The sequence below is a fragment of the Lepisma saccharinum genome, chromosome 18 (genome assembly GCF_977018435.1).
Source record: "Lepisma saccharinum chromosome 18, izLepSacc3.1, whole genome shotgun sequence".
NCBI classification, from domain to species: Eukaryota; Metazoa; Arthropoda; class Insecta; order Zygentoma; family Lepismatidae; genus Lepisma; species Lepisma saccharinum.
In genome coordinates this window covers 4,427,657-4,443,928 of record NC_139246.1, presented here as the reverse complement: position 1 = coordinate 4,443,928, position 16,272 = coordinate 4,427,657, and the positions used below count along the sequence as shown (strand labels likewise).

At 39.3% G+C, this 16,272-nt stretch overlaps 1 long non-coding RNA gene across 1 annotated transcript; it reads left to right on the top strand.

Annotated features, from left to right (window-relative positions):
• The first annotated feature begins 965 nt into the window (after positions 1-965).
• LOC146002697 (uncharacterized) lies at positions 966-14,596 on the top strand. The gene is made up of 4 exons (XR_014443743.1): positions 966-1,085; positions 3,049-3,100; positions 5,102-5,367; positions 14,446-14,596. It is a non-coding gene; the product is annotated as an uncharacterized LOC146002697 (long non-coding RNA).
• The last annotated feature ends 1,676 nt before the right edge of the window (positions 14,597-16,272 follow it).

Sequence of the window (16,272 nt, the reverse complement as noted above, 5' to 3'; positions counted from 1 at the left end):
ACGAACCGTCTATGCACACACTAACTAGCGTGACATCGATGTATGAAACTTTATAAATCGGACCAAGGATAGCGGATGTGCTACTCTAGAGTACATACACAGGAAAATGTGGCAATAATTTTATTTCGTAATGCATCCCTATTTTTGACGTGTCAGTTAGCTTAACAAAATAGGACCTTGAAGTCATGACTAGGTTGTTGAATGATATTGTTGTAGAATTTCTTTTACACGTTCAACTAGAACGTTTGTATCGAGTAGAGGATAGGAAGCATTGCATGTGATCACTATTAATATGCTTTTTAAACTTTCCAACAGGCTTCTCCAAGCACCGATTTCATGAGTGTATAACAATCAAATCATAGATAGCAAGAACTTCGACGACACTGAATTAATTACAATTATTTCACATATTACGCATCCTGAAGGACAGAATGAAAAGGTTATTTTATTACTAAGCCGGTAGTTGAAAACATAGATTCTTGATGATGATAAACGATGTCCTCCTATCCTAGAAGGGCCTTCCCGATGGCGCAGTGGTAGCGTCGCTGCCTTGTAATCAAGGGGTCCCGGGTTTGATACCCGGTGGACCTACAGTGGTTCGGATCCCACTTTAAACTGTAGGTCCAGTCCCGATTAGCCTTCCTGTGCATAAAGTGGAATTAAAACACCAAATCAAACCAAACCAAACCTAACCTAGAAGTTTTGTCGATATATTTATATGATAGATTATCATGATGGTAATCTATATTACATACTCTGGGATATGAATTAGCTTGACACGAACATAATATTGTCACTTTTCGACTGAAAACTGGTTTCGAACAAAGAAGAATACGTTTTCAAGGACAGGAACGCTAAACAAAGAATCAATGGATCCATCCTGCTTGTTGTGTGATCATGACAGTAGATTTCCACAGTTGAGTTTCATCATTTCATTCTTCACTACGACCTCTCAAGCCAGCATTGTCTACGCCCCTTCACACAGAAGTATTTCCGACCAACATGAGTATATATGCGTGTGTCTATATATATTTACTGCAAATCACCTTCACGAGAACAGATTTGGTGTTGGTAAAACAGTGAACGTAAGTTAAGATTTGTTTTGTATACTCATAAAGACATTTGAAGAGTCCAAGAGAATAACATGATAAGTCACATTTTTCTGTTTTTACAAGTGAACAAAATCTAACTTTCAAGACTTACTACCTTTCCCCTGTCACCAGTTTTAAACTTTCACATTTCCCAGGACTTACAGAGTTTTTCGTCTGTGGAGTTACACCATACAAAACTACATTGAGATCCCCATCAGAAGTGTACAGATTGTGGAATGGTTATTCTATTTAATGCCATCAACAACAGGAAATCGATAAAATTGGACTTATCAGGTTTTCCCTTGTACTCCTCAATTCTCGTTTGCAGTTCAAGTCTAGACAAGTAGTACTGAAGTACGTATATTTCGTGTAAATTGAATATCTCTCACACGTTTGCATATGTTTACTCAAAGAAAACTATTAATTATGATGGAAAGCACATCATTTTTAAAATGTGATGACTAGATAAATCGAGATATAAGAAGTTCGATGCTTTTAGTGACATTGCTTGTCCCATTAGCCTTATAATATTGAAATGGAGTCATGTCTGCCATACTTATTATTTGTAGGGTTGTTGTTGTTTCACTTTTCTATCCGGCTTTTAGCCAATGGGTTAATTATGAAAGAATCTATGAATCAATAGATTCATATTGACAACATAGACTCTCGAATACCTGAATAGCTTCTTTGATTTACGTCACTAATTTCTACGTTAATTTGTAAGAATGAACGAATGGAACAAGAACCACATCTATGTAGTTAAGTTGATTAAAAATCTAACCAAGTTTAATTACTAAACAGGTAGGTTAATCTACGAAAGGATTAGACCGTGTAGTGGACTGTTACACGATTCCAGATAAATATTACAGTTTAATTCATTGAATTTTATAAACGTTCTTGAAAGATACACGGTTCAAAATTGGTTTAACTTGTTTCCATGCTGCAATACATTAAAATTGCAATATACTATGTGCAGTTTGCAATGATGCGATCATTACTTGATCCTTTTTATTTTATATATTTATTAATTGATTTAATTGGGTCGGTCGGTTTTTAGTTTCATGTGAATTGATAATTTTAGGTGTAACTTTTGTGAATGTCTATGTATTCCTGTATGTTTGAATGCTTGACAGTTAGGGTAGTTAGTTGTGTCGCTGGACAGCCGACCAGCGGTAAGTTTTCAGTAACGGGTTAGGTCATTAGTGGGGTCTATAAATAGGAAGGGAAGGGAGCAGTGGTACTCAGATGTTTGGCGGAGTAAAGCGATGTAAGAGGTATCTTTTTCTCTGAGGGGAACGGCTGGGGAGCTTTTGCCATGTGAAACCACGTGATTCTGACTTTCTTTCTTTTAATACACACACTTGCTCTTTTCACATAATTTCAATAGTACATTTCATGAAGGAAACCGGGTACACACGTACACATACCTTCAGCCACCTATTTTGGTACTGAAGGCTTTTTTTTTTTTTTACTCGTGAAGTCAGTGGCTACACAAGTCTACACACACTCTCTTCGGAAAGGGGGGACAGGGCATACTGAAATGCGATTTTTTGTTAATAACTGCCAAGTCTTAACTTCTTCTGTAAATAAGATATGAATAAACCTGCATATATCAAAAGGGAAATGGACGTTATGTTATGATTTGAAGAAATACATGTCTATTGCCAATAGTTATATCCACAGAACTTCAGATACTGCATGTGTTCAACCTAGGGACAAGGTTTTAAAATGTATGGGTGTGTATGTTGAAGGCGCGAGCTGTGGATCGCCTAAGAAACACAAATTATACCTTTACAAGTTAATGCAATACAGTATCATATATTATTAGAAGTATATTGTTGGTATTAGGACCGTAGCGTTGCTTAAAGTTGTATTGTAACACTATTGTATTTAGCATTCCAACCTAGAATATTACGATTGGGAAATAAGTTGATCATCGTGTGTTTGCTTGTTTCAGCAAAATGGTTTCGTTCAAAGCGATCTTGTTCGCCTCGCTGTTCGTTGTTCTGGTAAGTAATTTATTTTCTATTATACATATTTTCTTCTCGACAGACTTGGTGATTGATTTTGTTTATTTTACTTCGTTTTTCTGCCACTTTTGGCTATTCGCGAAGATGAGGATGAGTGATGAAATTGAAGAAGGGACATTCACAAAGAACTCCCATGCCCAGGCCAAGGAATCCCTCACGTCATAGCGTGCTGTGTAAACCACTCCACCATCTTCAGACTTGTGATGGGTCTCTGAATTAACATGGGTGTTTTCTCTGGAGTAAATTTCATCAAAACGTCGGCGATATTTGCACAACCAAGTCTTCCATAAGTCAAGACGAATGATAAAACAACTTGAAACTTTTAATAAATACAAAATAATGAGACAGTAGTGTGTGAGGTGTAGTGTAACCTTGTAATCAATGGGTGTTGAGTTCGAATCCCACAAGATACATTACTCAGTGGTTCAGTCTTCTTAGGGTCTAATATGAACTCAAAGGAAACGTTGTTTTTGAATACACGGAACACAGAAATGAGATGTTTAGTGTAATTAATTCAGCAAGAATAAGATATTTCAGTGACAATTAATGATTCAATCCAAATGCCAAGTCGGAGATAATCAACCAAGAAAGCAACCACACGAAAACTGATCTCATTCCTGATTTTTCCACCAGTTGCTGTTTCCCACATAGTTACTCGTATCTATTTTCATCACCTCTGCACAGAACGTTACGGTTCGAGTCCCGACATTGATTAGTTTTCCTGTATGCGCCTTCATCTATTTAATCTACTCATCATGAATACTTGTGACCGAAAAACTTCTTAAAAGAATAAAAATTCCCAAAGAAAGAAATCACAGCAGGCAAGGGGGTATAGAAAGACACCAAAATGCAACCTCAATTCCACGTAGTAAATTCTGGACTGAATTTGCAGAGTAACGAGACCCTTGCATCTAGACCCATGGCCAGTATAATGCTATGAGACTTGTGTGCTGTCGATATGTGTTTGTGACAGTCCCTTCATCTATTTTACCTTATCACCATTCATCTTCATCTACGCAAGTACCCATAAGTGACAGAAATTCTAAGTAAAATAAATCAAACAATTGTATTAGGCAGTGATTACATTCTTCATTCTCCCAAAGTTTCACATACTTAAATGCTTGTCTGTTTATATACTCGCGATGGAGTTAAATGGAGTATCAGTGGAAGAATAGAGAAATGACTTTGTCTTGTTCTGTAAGCATCTGATGAGAAAATAAGATTAATTGAAATTGTAGTTTATGAACTGAATTTCACTAATTTTAAAATATGCGCGACTACAGTGACGGAGTGATTAACACAGCAGCCGTTTCGGGTTCGAATCTCGGCCTGGGTGCTCTTTGCCCCTTCATAAATTTCATCACATTATCATTCGTTCCCATCTTAGCGAATGGCCAAAGTGACAGAAAGCGAAGTAAAATATTTATTTATTTATTTATTTATTCAAAGTTTCAGATACAGCAATTTTAAGGCCATTTTACACTGAAAACTCTAACAAATAACAAGAACAAGTCAAGATGGTTTAAGGTAAAAAGAAGAAAAGTTAAATATAAACATAAGGCATAAACAAGGAAACAAACAAAGATTTACATATTCATTTTTAGGGAAGATCGGAAAATGCTTTCAGGGGCAAAAATGTCTATGTTTGTGGGTAGATTATTGTAGAACTGGGGCAGCCTGTGGAATAGAGCGCGCTGTATAAGGGAAAGCCTAGCTGTGGAGGTGTGGAACAATTCAGTGTTTCGGGTCGATCGAGAGGGAACTCTGAAGTTGAATTCTATAAGAAGAAATTCAGATCTTAATTTTCCATTGATGATTTTATAGAAAAAATTCATATCGGCCATATCGCGTCGGGTCTGCAGTAACTGAATGTTCAAAGTAATATTTCTGATAGCCTCCCTTCCTTAATTAACTAAATGTATCCCATTTGCGTAACTTAAAATATTGTATATAATATTTTCATGACGTCATTCATTCCAGATCTCCAGCACAATAGGACGACCCCAGGATGCCCCATCAGAGTCTGATAAACCAGAAGGGACTCCTGATGAAAGTGCCCCTCCTAAGCCAAACGGACCCCCTGAGGGGCCATCTGAAGAGGATGAACAAGATGGACCTCCTGAGGACCCACCTGAGTCAGACGGTTCATCTGGTGGGCCTACGTTCAACCAAGGCCCACCAGGCAAGAGACCAAAATCTGGTGGAGGATTATAATGTTCAAGAATTGAGGATGCAAAGGCCTCAAGGTATGTTGATTGTTTCGAAAAAAATATAAGCATTTTTTACAAGGATCTTCAAAGCTGTAAAACACTTACTTTTCCTTGGTGTCCAATAACAATTATATTTGACTTGAATAAGAAAGAACGTTATATAAATGGGAGAAAATGCAAAATCAATAATTCATTTACAAATTCAAGTCACAGGAATCTTATAATTCATTTAGAACTTCTCTGATTTCAAACATAATTCTGGAAGAAAATGGATCTATTCACAATATCTCATAATTAAATATATTATTAATGCTCTGGTATCACTGAAAGATGGTATTATTCTACATTAAAAATACATCACAATAGCCCTTGCAAATAGCTTTGATTTGAAGTACCATATCAGTTTTTTTTTAAAAAAAAATTTAAATACGGGGTATATTTACACAATTATTTAACAATAATTCTTTTACATTGCTTCTGTTTGCAAACAAGCATGCACATGAATTAAATTCTAAACAATGTGTTCTTTTTTATATAAAATCCGTCATAATACACATAAAAATACCTCCAGACTCAGTGAAGCACTGCAATCTACACTTTGATAAATTGTGTCAATTTACAATGCTCAGAACGAAAGCAGTTCAAGTATGCTTTGGTTAGTTTCATATTCCTGTTCCGGTCATGTTCTAAGTAGCTGTTAACGTTCTTGGTAAATGAACATGTGTACATTAGTCAGTAAAAATTATTTTCGAATATAATTAATTTGTTGTTTTAGTCTGCGATTTAGTAACTATCAGAGAAATTGGAACTAAAAAGTAATATATTAAATATATTAAATGGCCGCGGTGGCTCAGTCGGTAACGCGTCTGACTACCATGCTAAAGGTCCCGGGTTCGATCCCCGGCCTGTTCAAATCCGGGATCTTCCCAGCGCCCACCCAGCGTCGAATAACATGGGTACTTGGGGGAAACCCTGGGGGGTAAAGGCGGTCAGGGGCGTGATGCTGATCACATCACCGCCACTCACGACCGGATCAAGAAAGTGTGGGGCGTTACCCCCTATACGCCTTCATGGCGTGGTGCTATGCACAGGGGAGCACTTTACTTTTTTTATACTTTTTTTTATATTAAACAGTTCTTTGAAATGTCATCATCAATATAGGGTTTGGTTGTTATCGTAAATATTCTATATTATGTACTGAATTATTGCTGCGCCTATCGGGTGGCCAGAATTAAAGTTACCCAACTCAGAGCCCTCTGTAGCCTGTTTGAGGCATCGTAGAACTTTGAAATTTGGTGAATCCACTATGCAGACCATGGGGAAGAGGGTGGCGATAAAAAAGGGAAAACATGTTCAATTTTCCGCCACCAGGTTGAAATGTGGCGCTGTACTTCCATGATGGGTTGTAATAATGACGTCAACTGCTCCAATTGGTTATGGATTTGCCTTTACCTTGCAATAAACGAGAGATTATTTTCTCGCAAATTCCAGCCACTAACAAATCTTTCTAATTAATAACTCAGCTAAATCACTTAAAGTGATTACTTGTACAACCCATCATGGAAGTACAGCGCCACATTTCAACCTGGTGTTTGAAGTTTAGGCCATCTATTTTCTCACATTTCCTCTTAAAAGGAAACATTCTTCATGGAACATCTACTGTAATTCAAACTTTATATCTTGTGCCTCAGTACTACCAGCTTGTTGATCTTTTTCTAAGAATTTTTCAACTCTATGTTTACATTTTTGTAATGTACATTTTAATATGTATTCCTCTGTTGACGATAAACAATTATTTTCTTACTACAGTAAAAAGGGGAAAATTTGTCTATCACATAAAAGGTCATCGTTTTCACTATAATTTATGAAATTCGATTTCTTCGTGAATTCGAAGGATGATTCTGGTAGTGAGACCTGCAATTCATATTTACAAGCATACTTCGATAACAATTTATTTTAGAAGTAGTTTCCAAATATGGGACAGTAGGAACACATGCATAAATTTGATTATCAAGGGCACGACTCCTGAAGTTCTCTTGACAGGAAATCAATATTTAGAGTGGACAACTTTGTCATGGCTCCTTCTATTGCTGCATCCACATACGAATTGATTTATTTAATGGTGTGTTCATGCATCTGTACTCTGCCTAAACGATGCCTTCATTCTGTATGAGAGAGCCTGTTTTATGAATTAATTAATAAAAAAGTTGGATGCGTTCGCGCATGTGGCAATTTCGCACACTTTAATGTTAACCTTTTGTTTATCAGCTATCTTTAAATAGATACCTCTAGGTATGCCTCTTGTTTACCAGCTATCTATAGAGAGATAACTCGACAAGGTCGTAGTTTTTGCGTCATAATGTCGATATTTCTATTTGGAGTTACGATTTGTTTTTTTATATATTATTGTTAACACATATATTGCACCGTAAGGACTTTTGTAAGGCGGGAAAATGGCGGCTTTCTTTGTGGCGGCTTCCTCTGAAGAAAAAAAACATTGTGCCCAACAAAGACCTGAATTTTTGTTCCACTACAATAGTGTCAATAGTGCAGTTGAACCTCAATTTGAAAATGGTTTGCTGTGATCATTTCCATGTGTATGTTGACAATGTCTTGTACTTTGTTGTCCAGGCGCGGAGGGTAATTTTTCTTCAGAAATTTTGGAATTGGTTCCTCCCCCCTGCGTCCATATTATAAACTCAATGTGCTTAAATTTTATATAGTCAGAGTCTGTTGTTTATTCCGCGTATAACGGTACTTCATTCGTCCGTCTAGGGCAATTAGTCTCCGATCTACAGTCATCTAAATGAAACTCTGCATTTTGCTAAACATTGGCCCGGTTTCAGCGTGCTTACCTGGCAAAATGAGCTCGGTAAACAAAGGGAAACATCCCCTTATCTAAAATTCTTACTTAAAATGTTAAAACAAGGGGTGTAAAGAGCAGCTTGGGAGTAGCTAAAAGTACAAGGATGTAGAGGGAGTTGCACAAGACAAGCACAACACATTAAAAAGTACGAATTTACTAAATACTTCTTCACAGTGGATGAGACGTGCTGTACCGTTTGCATACACATGGCCCATGCTGAATTAATATCTATAGTTCTATACGCTACTCTTTCATTGCATGTGTGGTTCTAACTCTTATCCAACCATCAAATACACCAGAAAGAATGTATTGTTCACGTGGATACTCCTTATTTTTAAAAAATATTATGATCGTTATTTAGTGATTTAGTAGCCCGGTAATTTCACATTGAACAGTATATAAAAAAAATTGTTAATATATTCTGAAACACCATTCTTTTGGCTACAAAAGTGCACAATTTAAAATTATATGTTTATATTTATAAGGTGGCCGCGGTGGCTCAGTCGACCTCCGTGGCGGAGTGGTTAGCACAGCGCGCTGCAACGCCAGGGGTTCCGGGTTCGAGTCCCGGGTAAGGCATGGGTATTTGTGTTTGTCCAAATGTGAAAAACTGAGAATACTGTAAAAATTGAAAAGTGTAAAAAGTTGAAAAAGTGTGAATGACGGGGGATACCACCGCGTAGGGATATTCCTTTAAATGAAAAAAAAAAAGTCGGTAAGGCGTCTGACTACCATGCTAAAGGTCCCGGGTTCGATCCCCGGCCGGTTCAAATCCGGGAACTTTTCTAACGATGGAAGCGGCCCCGGCGCCCACCCAGCGTCGAATAACATGGGTACCTGGGGGAAACCCTGGTGGGTAAAGGCGGTCAGGGGCGTGATGCTGATCACATCACCCCCACTCACGACCGGATCAAGAAAGTGTGAGGCGTTACCCCCGCACCCCATATACGCCTTCATGGCGTGGTGCTAAGCACAGGGGAACACTTTACCTTTTTTTTTACTTTTTTTATATTTTTGATAGTTGCAAAAATGGAAAAACTGAAACACTACACATTGCAAGATTTTGCAAAATTACGGGGTAATTCTGATCATTGACGGGGCTATTATGATCACATGCAAAATCACATGTCTAGATACATTTTCCACAAATGAATTGTATCTAACCAAAAACCCCGACACATATTTCATGAAACCAAGTGTTGCATCGTTCACATCGTATCCAGTCACCTTTGGCAGCACTTTCGTTGGAGTAGTAGATTTCGCGTGCGTAAGGAACATCTTCAGCTGAATGCGCGAGTCTAGCCAGCGATCCTACGAGCAGTGTACAGCGTGAGCAATAGAGTTAGCTATAGGCGCAGAGTACGAGATGACGTCAGCGGTTCACTTCTTGATTGGAGGTGTCGGGAGTTATGACTCGCTCCCAAGGTGCAAGCGCAGAACGGCCAGAGCTGTTACGGAAATAATCTCACTCTACAACTGACCTCAAAACCCGCAAGGGATGTTGTCGTTATCGTTACCGACATTCTTAGTTTACTGTCGGTTTTTTTTCTACAGGTGTATGCTCATCAGATGTTAAATGGCATGCACCCACTTTTCTTCTACATCGTTTTGTGTTTTCTGGCTGATTGGTGGGAGATGGGATTATTTCAGAGAATGGTGAAGTGGAAGGGGATGTGCTTGGTAAAAGTGTAGAGGCCCTGAGAGTGGAAGATGGTGCAGTGGAAGGGACAGACATAGGGCTAGGCCTATCATTAGTTTGTGGAGGTTCTTCTAGCACTGGAAATCCTATTCTGTAATGACTAGGCTTACCATATTGTTTTAGGTCCAAGCCAAGACATATTCGCGATCAACTCGTTACTTCTGAATTTCAGTTAAAGCCTTAATATTTTATTGGAACATTAAACTATAAATTGTACAAGAAAAATTATTAACATTATTTTCTCAAATCAATCAATTAATTTTCAAATGTTTAATTGAATAATACATTATCTGATGTTTAGAAAGTCTCTGTGTTCTAGGTAGCATTATCTGCTTGTTGACTCAGTTGTACTTTTCACTAGACATGACTTTTTTCAGAAATGGCTTGTTTGTTTGAATAACATCATAAAATTCACAACATGAAAATTCTGAATTAATTTGAACATTCAGCAGATGTTTAACAGTCGATACAAGAAGTCTATCGCTTTCTGCTGACCAAATATTCCCCCTAATTGAAAATACTATCTCAACTGGAGCAGATGTTCCAGGAAAAGACATAGAAAACTCAACCATTTTAGAAATGTTGGTACGTGAAATGTCAGTCTTTTGAAATACGTTAAAAATTGCTTGCCCCTTCTCTTCAATAGTATCTGGTACTTCTTCAGAACTTGAACCACAACCTACCATTTGGTTTTGAATTACCTTGTTCAACAATGTACGTTCATCAAATAGATCATCAATATTTACAGCATCTTTTACAATTACATTAATAACTAGTGCACACTCTTGTAAATCAGAAAAGGTATAATCGATCCTAATAATCGATCGATCCTTGCCGGTCATAAATTTTGGTCGTAAATATTTTCATGTTCAAATTCTCAAAAACCCGGACATTTTACAATCCCGGACAGCACCCTGGACAGCACTAAAAAACCAGGACTGTACGGGCTTATCCCGGACGTATGGCAAGCCTAGTAAGACGTATATGGCACGTTGAAGAGGCCCGCCGCAGCACGTAATTTTACATCTCCACGCAGTACGCTTGGAACAGCCCTATTCCTACTGTTCTCCGACCATTTCATTCGAATCCCTTTCGACATGTACGTGCGCACCATCTGCAACGATAACAAAACTTATCGTAATTAATTTTTGGAGTGGAGTAGCACAAAATCTGCTGATCGATATAGCCCCGGAAAAATTATCGTAAAAGCCCCAAAAACTGATATTTCTTTCATTGGTTGGCTACACTGTGCTATACAACTTTGGCGCCACGAACGTGTATGACTAACAACTAATATACCTACCCCATTGCTACATATACAGGGTGGTGCAAAATTCCGTTTACAACTCTTGGGAGGTGAATCGCCAAGTAAAAACAAGGAAAAAATTCCATGTGAAAAAATGTCGAAATCGGCACCGTTTGCGAGTGACAGGCGTGCGAAAATCGCCCCACACCATGTGTAAAGCACAATAACTCAAGACGGAAGAAAGATATCAATGTCGGATTAAAATAATACAAAGAAAGTCGTGTCTGACGAATAAAATGGTGCAGAAATTGAGGCCCAGTGTAAATTGCGCAAGGGGACTCTCAAAGAAAGTGGGGAATCCCATGATGGAAAATATAGGAAATTTGCTACTATTTTCTACATAATGTTGAGATCGGAATGTAGGCAGTAAAAAATGACGACGTATGTCCACATGTCCCACTACTGCTGGGACACCCTCCCACAATCGGGAAATAGGAAATTCACCCGAAAATGACGCTATGCCGTCAGATTACGCTGAGATTGATTTCAGCTAATTTATACAGGAAGCCCCACTAGAGGCGCTGGGAGTGTAGGTCACCTGTTACGTATTAGCGTTGGTGGATACTACGTAGAGAGTGTAATCGACCGTTGTTCTTCCTGTCTGTTCTGCGTGTCGCAGCGTGGAGTTTAGTCTGGCGTGTGTGTGTGGTTGAATTGCGCCAAGGAATATTGTACGTAGAGTACGTATTCCGTGTTCTTTCTCGGTTTGCAAAAACTGCGTGGACACCTGTGTGACATTACGTGGGTGATAATCACGGTAGTTGTGATCCGTCACTCGGAGGGAAAGTGCCCCTGTTGCTGGGCAGTTCTCGAACAGGACAATGGTGGAGTACTCTACCCACGAGCTTGCTGATATGCATCTCGTTTATGGAGAGGCAAACCGAAATAGCCGTGAAGCACGGCGTTCGTATCACGAACGTTTTCCCAATAGGCGGTTACCAGCAAATGCACTCTTTCAAAGACTTGATGCTCGACTGCGTGAAACTGGATCACTACTACCCCGTAGGTGGGATTGTGGAAGACCCCGCACTGTGCGCACTGTGCAATTTGAAGAGGACGTATTGGACGCGATACGAGACCGACCTGGCACCAGCACACGTGCCGTTGCTCGTACGCGACAAACCCACCATAGCAATGTGTTCCGCGTTCTTCAGGAGGAGGGATTCCACCCATACAAATTGCATAAGGTGCACCACATACTGCCCACGGACTTTCCCCTACGCATGGATTTCTGCCAATGGTACGTGCAACAAACTCTTGCCATTCCGGATTTCCCAACAATAGTTTTGTGGACCGATGAGGCAATGTTCTCCAGGGACGGCATGTTCAATAGCCACAATAGCCACGTCTGGGATATGGACAATCCGCATGCAATCATTGTGCGCCATCATCAACATAGGTTCGCAGTGAATGTATGGTGTGGCGTAGTAGGTGACCACTTGATAGGCCCGTACATTTTGCCCTCTACTTTGTGTGGGGGAATTATCTGGTGTTTCTACATGACGTATTACCTGAACTTTTGGAAAACGTTCCACTGGCAGGTAGACAACGTATCTGGTTTCAACACGACGGCGTCCCCACACATTTCGACCGGGGAGCCAGGGCCTTACTCAACGATATTTTCGGCGATCGTTGGATTGGCAGGGGTGAACCTTTACCGTGGTCACCTCGTTCCCCTGACCTCACACCACAGGGTTTCTGTGTATGGGGAGAAACGAAAAGGCTCGTGTATGAAACCCTTGTGGAAAGTGCTGAAGACCTCGTTGCTCGTGTTAGTGCCGCTGCTGGGACAATTGTTGACATGCCAGAGGTATTTGCGCGTATCAGACAATCAGTACTTCGCCGATGCCATCTTTGTCTTGAAGTCAATGGTGGATATTTTCAACAAAGTCTCTGAGTATACCGATGTTTGTCAGCCCCTATCAGCACCGCATAGTGTCCTTTAGTGAAAGGTGCGAGTGAAGATGCTGGAGATCGCTGTACTTCATACCATCGATCTGCATGTGCGGAGGTTGTGCGCTTCTCAGTGGAATCCCTTCCAGATGTGCTGTGCCTGGAAATGTTACATGCCATTGTGTGCGTTTTCTCGCCATTCTCCGTCTTCATTCCTTCGAGGATTACCCACTTTCTTTGGGGAGCTCTCTTGTAGTATGTACAGCCTGACGTTATGTGGCCATTGTTTAACTTTTGTTTTTCGTACTGCAAAGTAGTGTGTCAACATTAAGGGATAGAAACGTTTTTTATGATTTTCCGGTATTTTTTTCCATTTGGGATGGTGTCCCAGCAGTAGTGGGACATGCGACAACTTGGTTTCTTTTCTTGTTCGTACCGCAATAAGAACCTTGTGCAACAGGAGATTTGCAGTTATTTTCCTATTTCCCGATTGTGGGAGGGTGTCCCAGCAGTAGTGGGACATGTGGACATACGTCGTCATTTTTTACTGCCTACATTCCGATCTCAACATTATGTAGAAAATAGTAGCAAATTTCCTATATTTTCCATCATGGGATTCCCCACTTTCTTTGAGAGTTCCCTTGCGCAATTTACACTGGGCCTCAATTTCTGCACCATTGTATTCGTCAGGCACGACTTTCTTTGTATTATTTTAATCCGACATTGATATCTTTCTTCCTTCTTGAGTTATTGTGCTTTACACATGGTGTGGGGTGATTTTCGCACGCCTGTCACTCGCAAACGGTGCCGATTTCGACATTTTTTCACATGGCATTTTTTCCTTGTTTTTACTTGGCGATTCACCTCCCAAGAGTTGTAAACGGAATTTTGCACCACCCTGTATAGTTAATCACTTACTCATAATAATGTGGCTGGTACAGCTTACGTTCTAAAGCATATCTGTTTTACTATGCGAAAATGCACATGCAGAGTACATACCTTCTTTCCAAAACCAATTTTTTTACGGGCACATCAATTTACAAACAGCAGCAGTGTGGTGTGCGTCTCCACCGTGTAGGTTCTCCTTCTCTACTGATGCCATGCAGTTTACCAACCCCAGAATTAACAATTCGCTAGGTTCGAATATTCTTTCGTCGATGGGAATAGCCCCTTGATCGAAATAGCCCCGGGCTACCCTATGTATTGGGGGGGGGAGGGAGTTTTAAGTATTCAATGTATTCATTTTACATTCTAGAAACATTTTGATAGGTCTGGACATGTGTTATTTCAATGTCGTATGCTGCTATATGCTTCCAAAATATTATAAACTAATGATATGATTGCTTTCAGGTCATCATCTTCGAATTTGGAAATTTATTGCTGAACATTTTCCCACTGTTGACGTCTCTTTTCAAAAGTACCACTTGGATTTTACATGTCTCTACTATGTTCTTAGAACTTGTATCTTGAATTACAAATAAAAGTCGAGCATGAAGCATTACTTTCTTTTGTTCAATGTATTTTATCTGTGTCTTTTGATAACTTTTATTGAACACTAACAACAAAGTGCATGCATGAGATCAGATTGACTTGTTTAGATTGTAATACATTTCAATGTTTTATTGAATGGAATATTGCTATGACGTGTGTCGTGCTGTTGATGGTGCAAATATTGAAACTTACTAATGTTGTTCGAAATTCTATTTTATTGAATATTACTGTAGTGTGATATGGATGCGAAACTTTGTCCCTTTCATTGAAAGAGGAACATAAATTATGAGTTTTTGAAAATAAAATCCTTAGAAAAATATTTGGACCTATAAGGGATGAGGAGACAGGTGAGTGGAGAAGGTTACATAATTTAGAACTACATAATTTGTATTCACGTCCAGATATTATTAGAATGATTAAATCAAGAAGACTTAGGTGGGCAGGCCATGTGGCACGAATAGGAGAGGAAAGAGGAGTTTACAGGATTCTTGTTGGGAAACCTGATGGTAAGAGACCTGTAGGAAGGCCAAGACGATGATGGAAGGATAACGTTTAGATGGACCTAAAGGAAATCGGTAGGGATGGAAAAGAGTATATAGATCTTGCTCAAGATAGGGACAGATGGAAGGCTTGTGTTGCTCCAGCCATGAACCTTCGGGTTTAAGAAGGCTATAGAGTTTGTTAGTTTTATTGAGCAGCGAACATGGCAAAAACTCTATGGCTCCTACGAAATTGATACTTTCCGTAGCAAAATGAACTGGTATTGATATACATACTACGGGGTTTCCGAGAATGAATGTTCAGGTTCTTGAGATCTCTGTGAAGTATGTATTATGTGTAATGGATTGAAAGTGCTTCTATTTTATTGAGTCACTCAAAAATATTACCGACAACATAAGTAAGTTTCAATATGCGGAACATTAACAGAACGACACACGTCAAAGCAATATGTCGGTCCACACTCCGAGAACGTCTTGAGTAACGATTGTCTGATTCTTTTCTTGAGGTGGTCGAGATTATAAATTATTTCACCGTAAACCTCATTTCTGGCATAGCCTCAGAGGAAGAAGTCTAATGGAGTAATATCAGGACTTATTGCGGGCCAATTCTACCAAACTACCGTTCTGGAAATCGATCATTCAACTCTTCTAACACATGATTAGCAAAGTGCTCCATCTTGTTCAAAGAGGATCTGCAACTGCGCGTCTTCCATTTCAATTTGCTCAATTTGCGGAAACACAAAATTCTGTAGCATGTGTACCCATGTACGCAGTGGAGATGATGTAAGTTTCAAACAAAAAGGAATGGGCCAAACATGATAAATTTAACAACGATGGCTTTATTATTAGTTACGATAACAATGACAGAAAATAAAAACACATGAACGCAATCTTTTTAAGTGGCTGAACAAAATCAAGCCCTTTCAATCCATTACACATAATACATACTTCGCAGAGACCTCAGGAAATACCACCATTCATTCTCAGAGTCGGAGACCCTATATATATGGGAAGTAATGATGTCAGATTCGTGTACATCTTCTAGAATGACGTAGCTGTCTGGCGATGGAAGAGGACAAGTATTCAAAGCTTCACGTATCGGGTTAAAAACCAAATGCATAATCCTACTTTTTTTGTGATTACAACACTAATATTTCTAGAAAGAACTTCGATTCGTCCCCCCCCC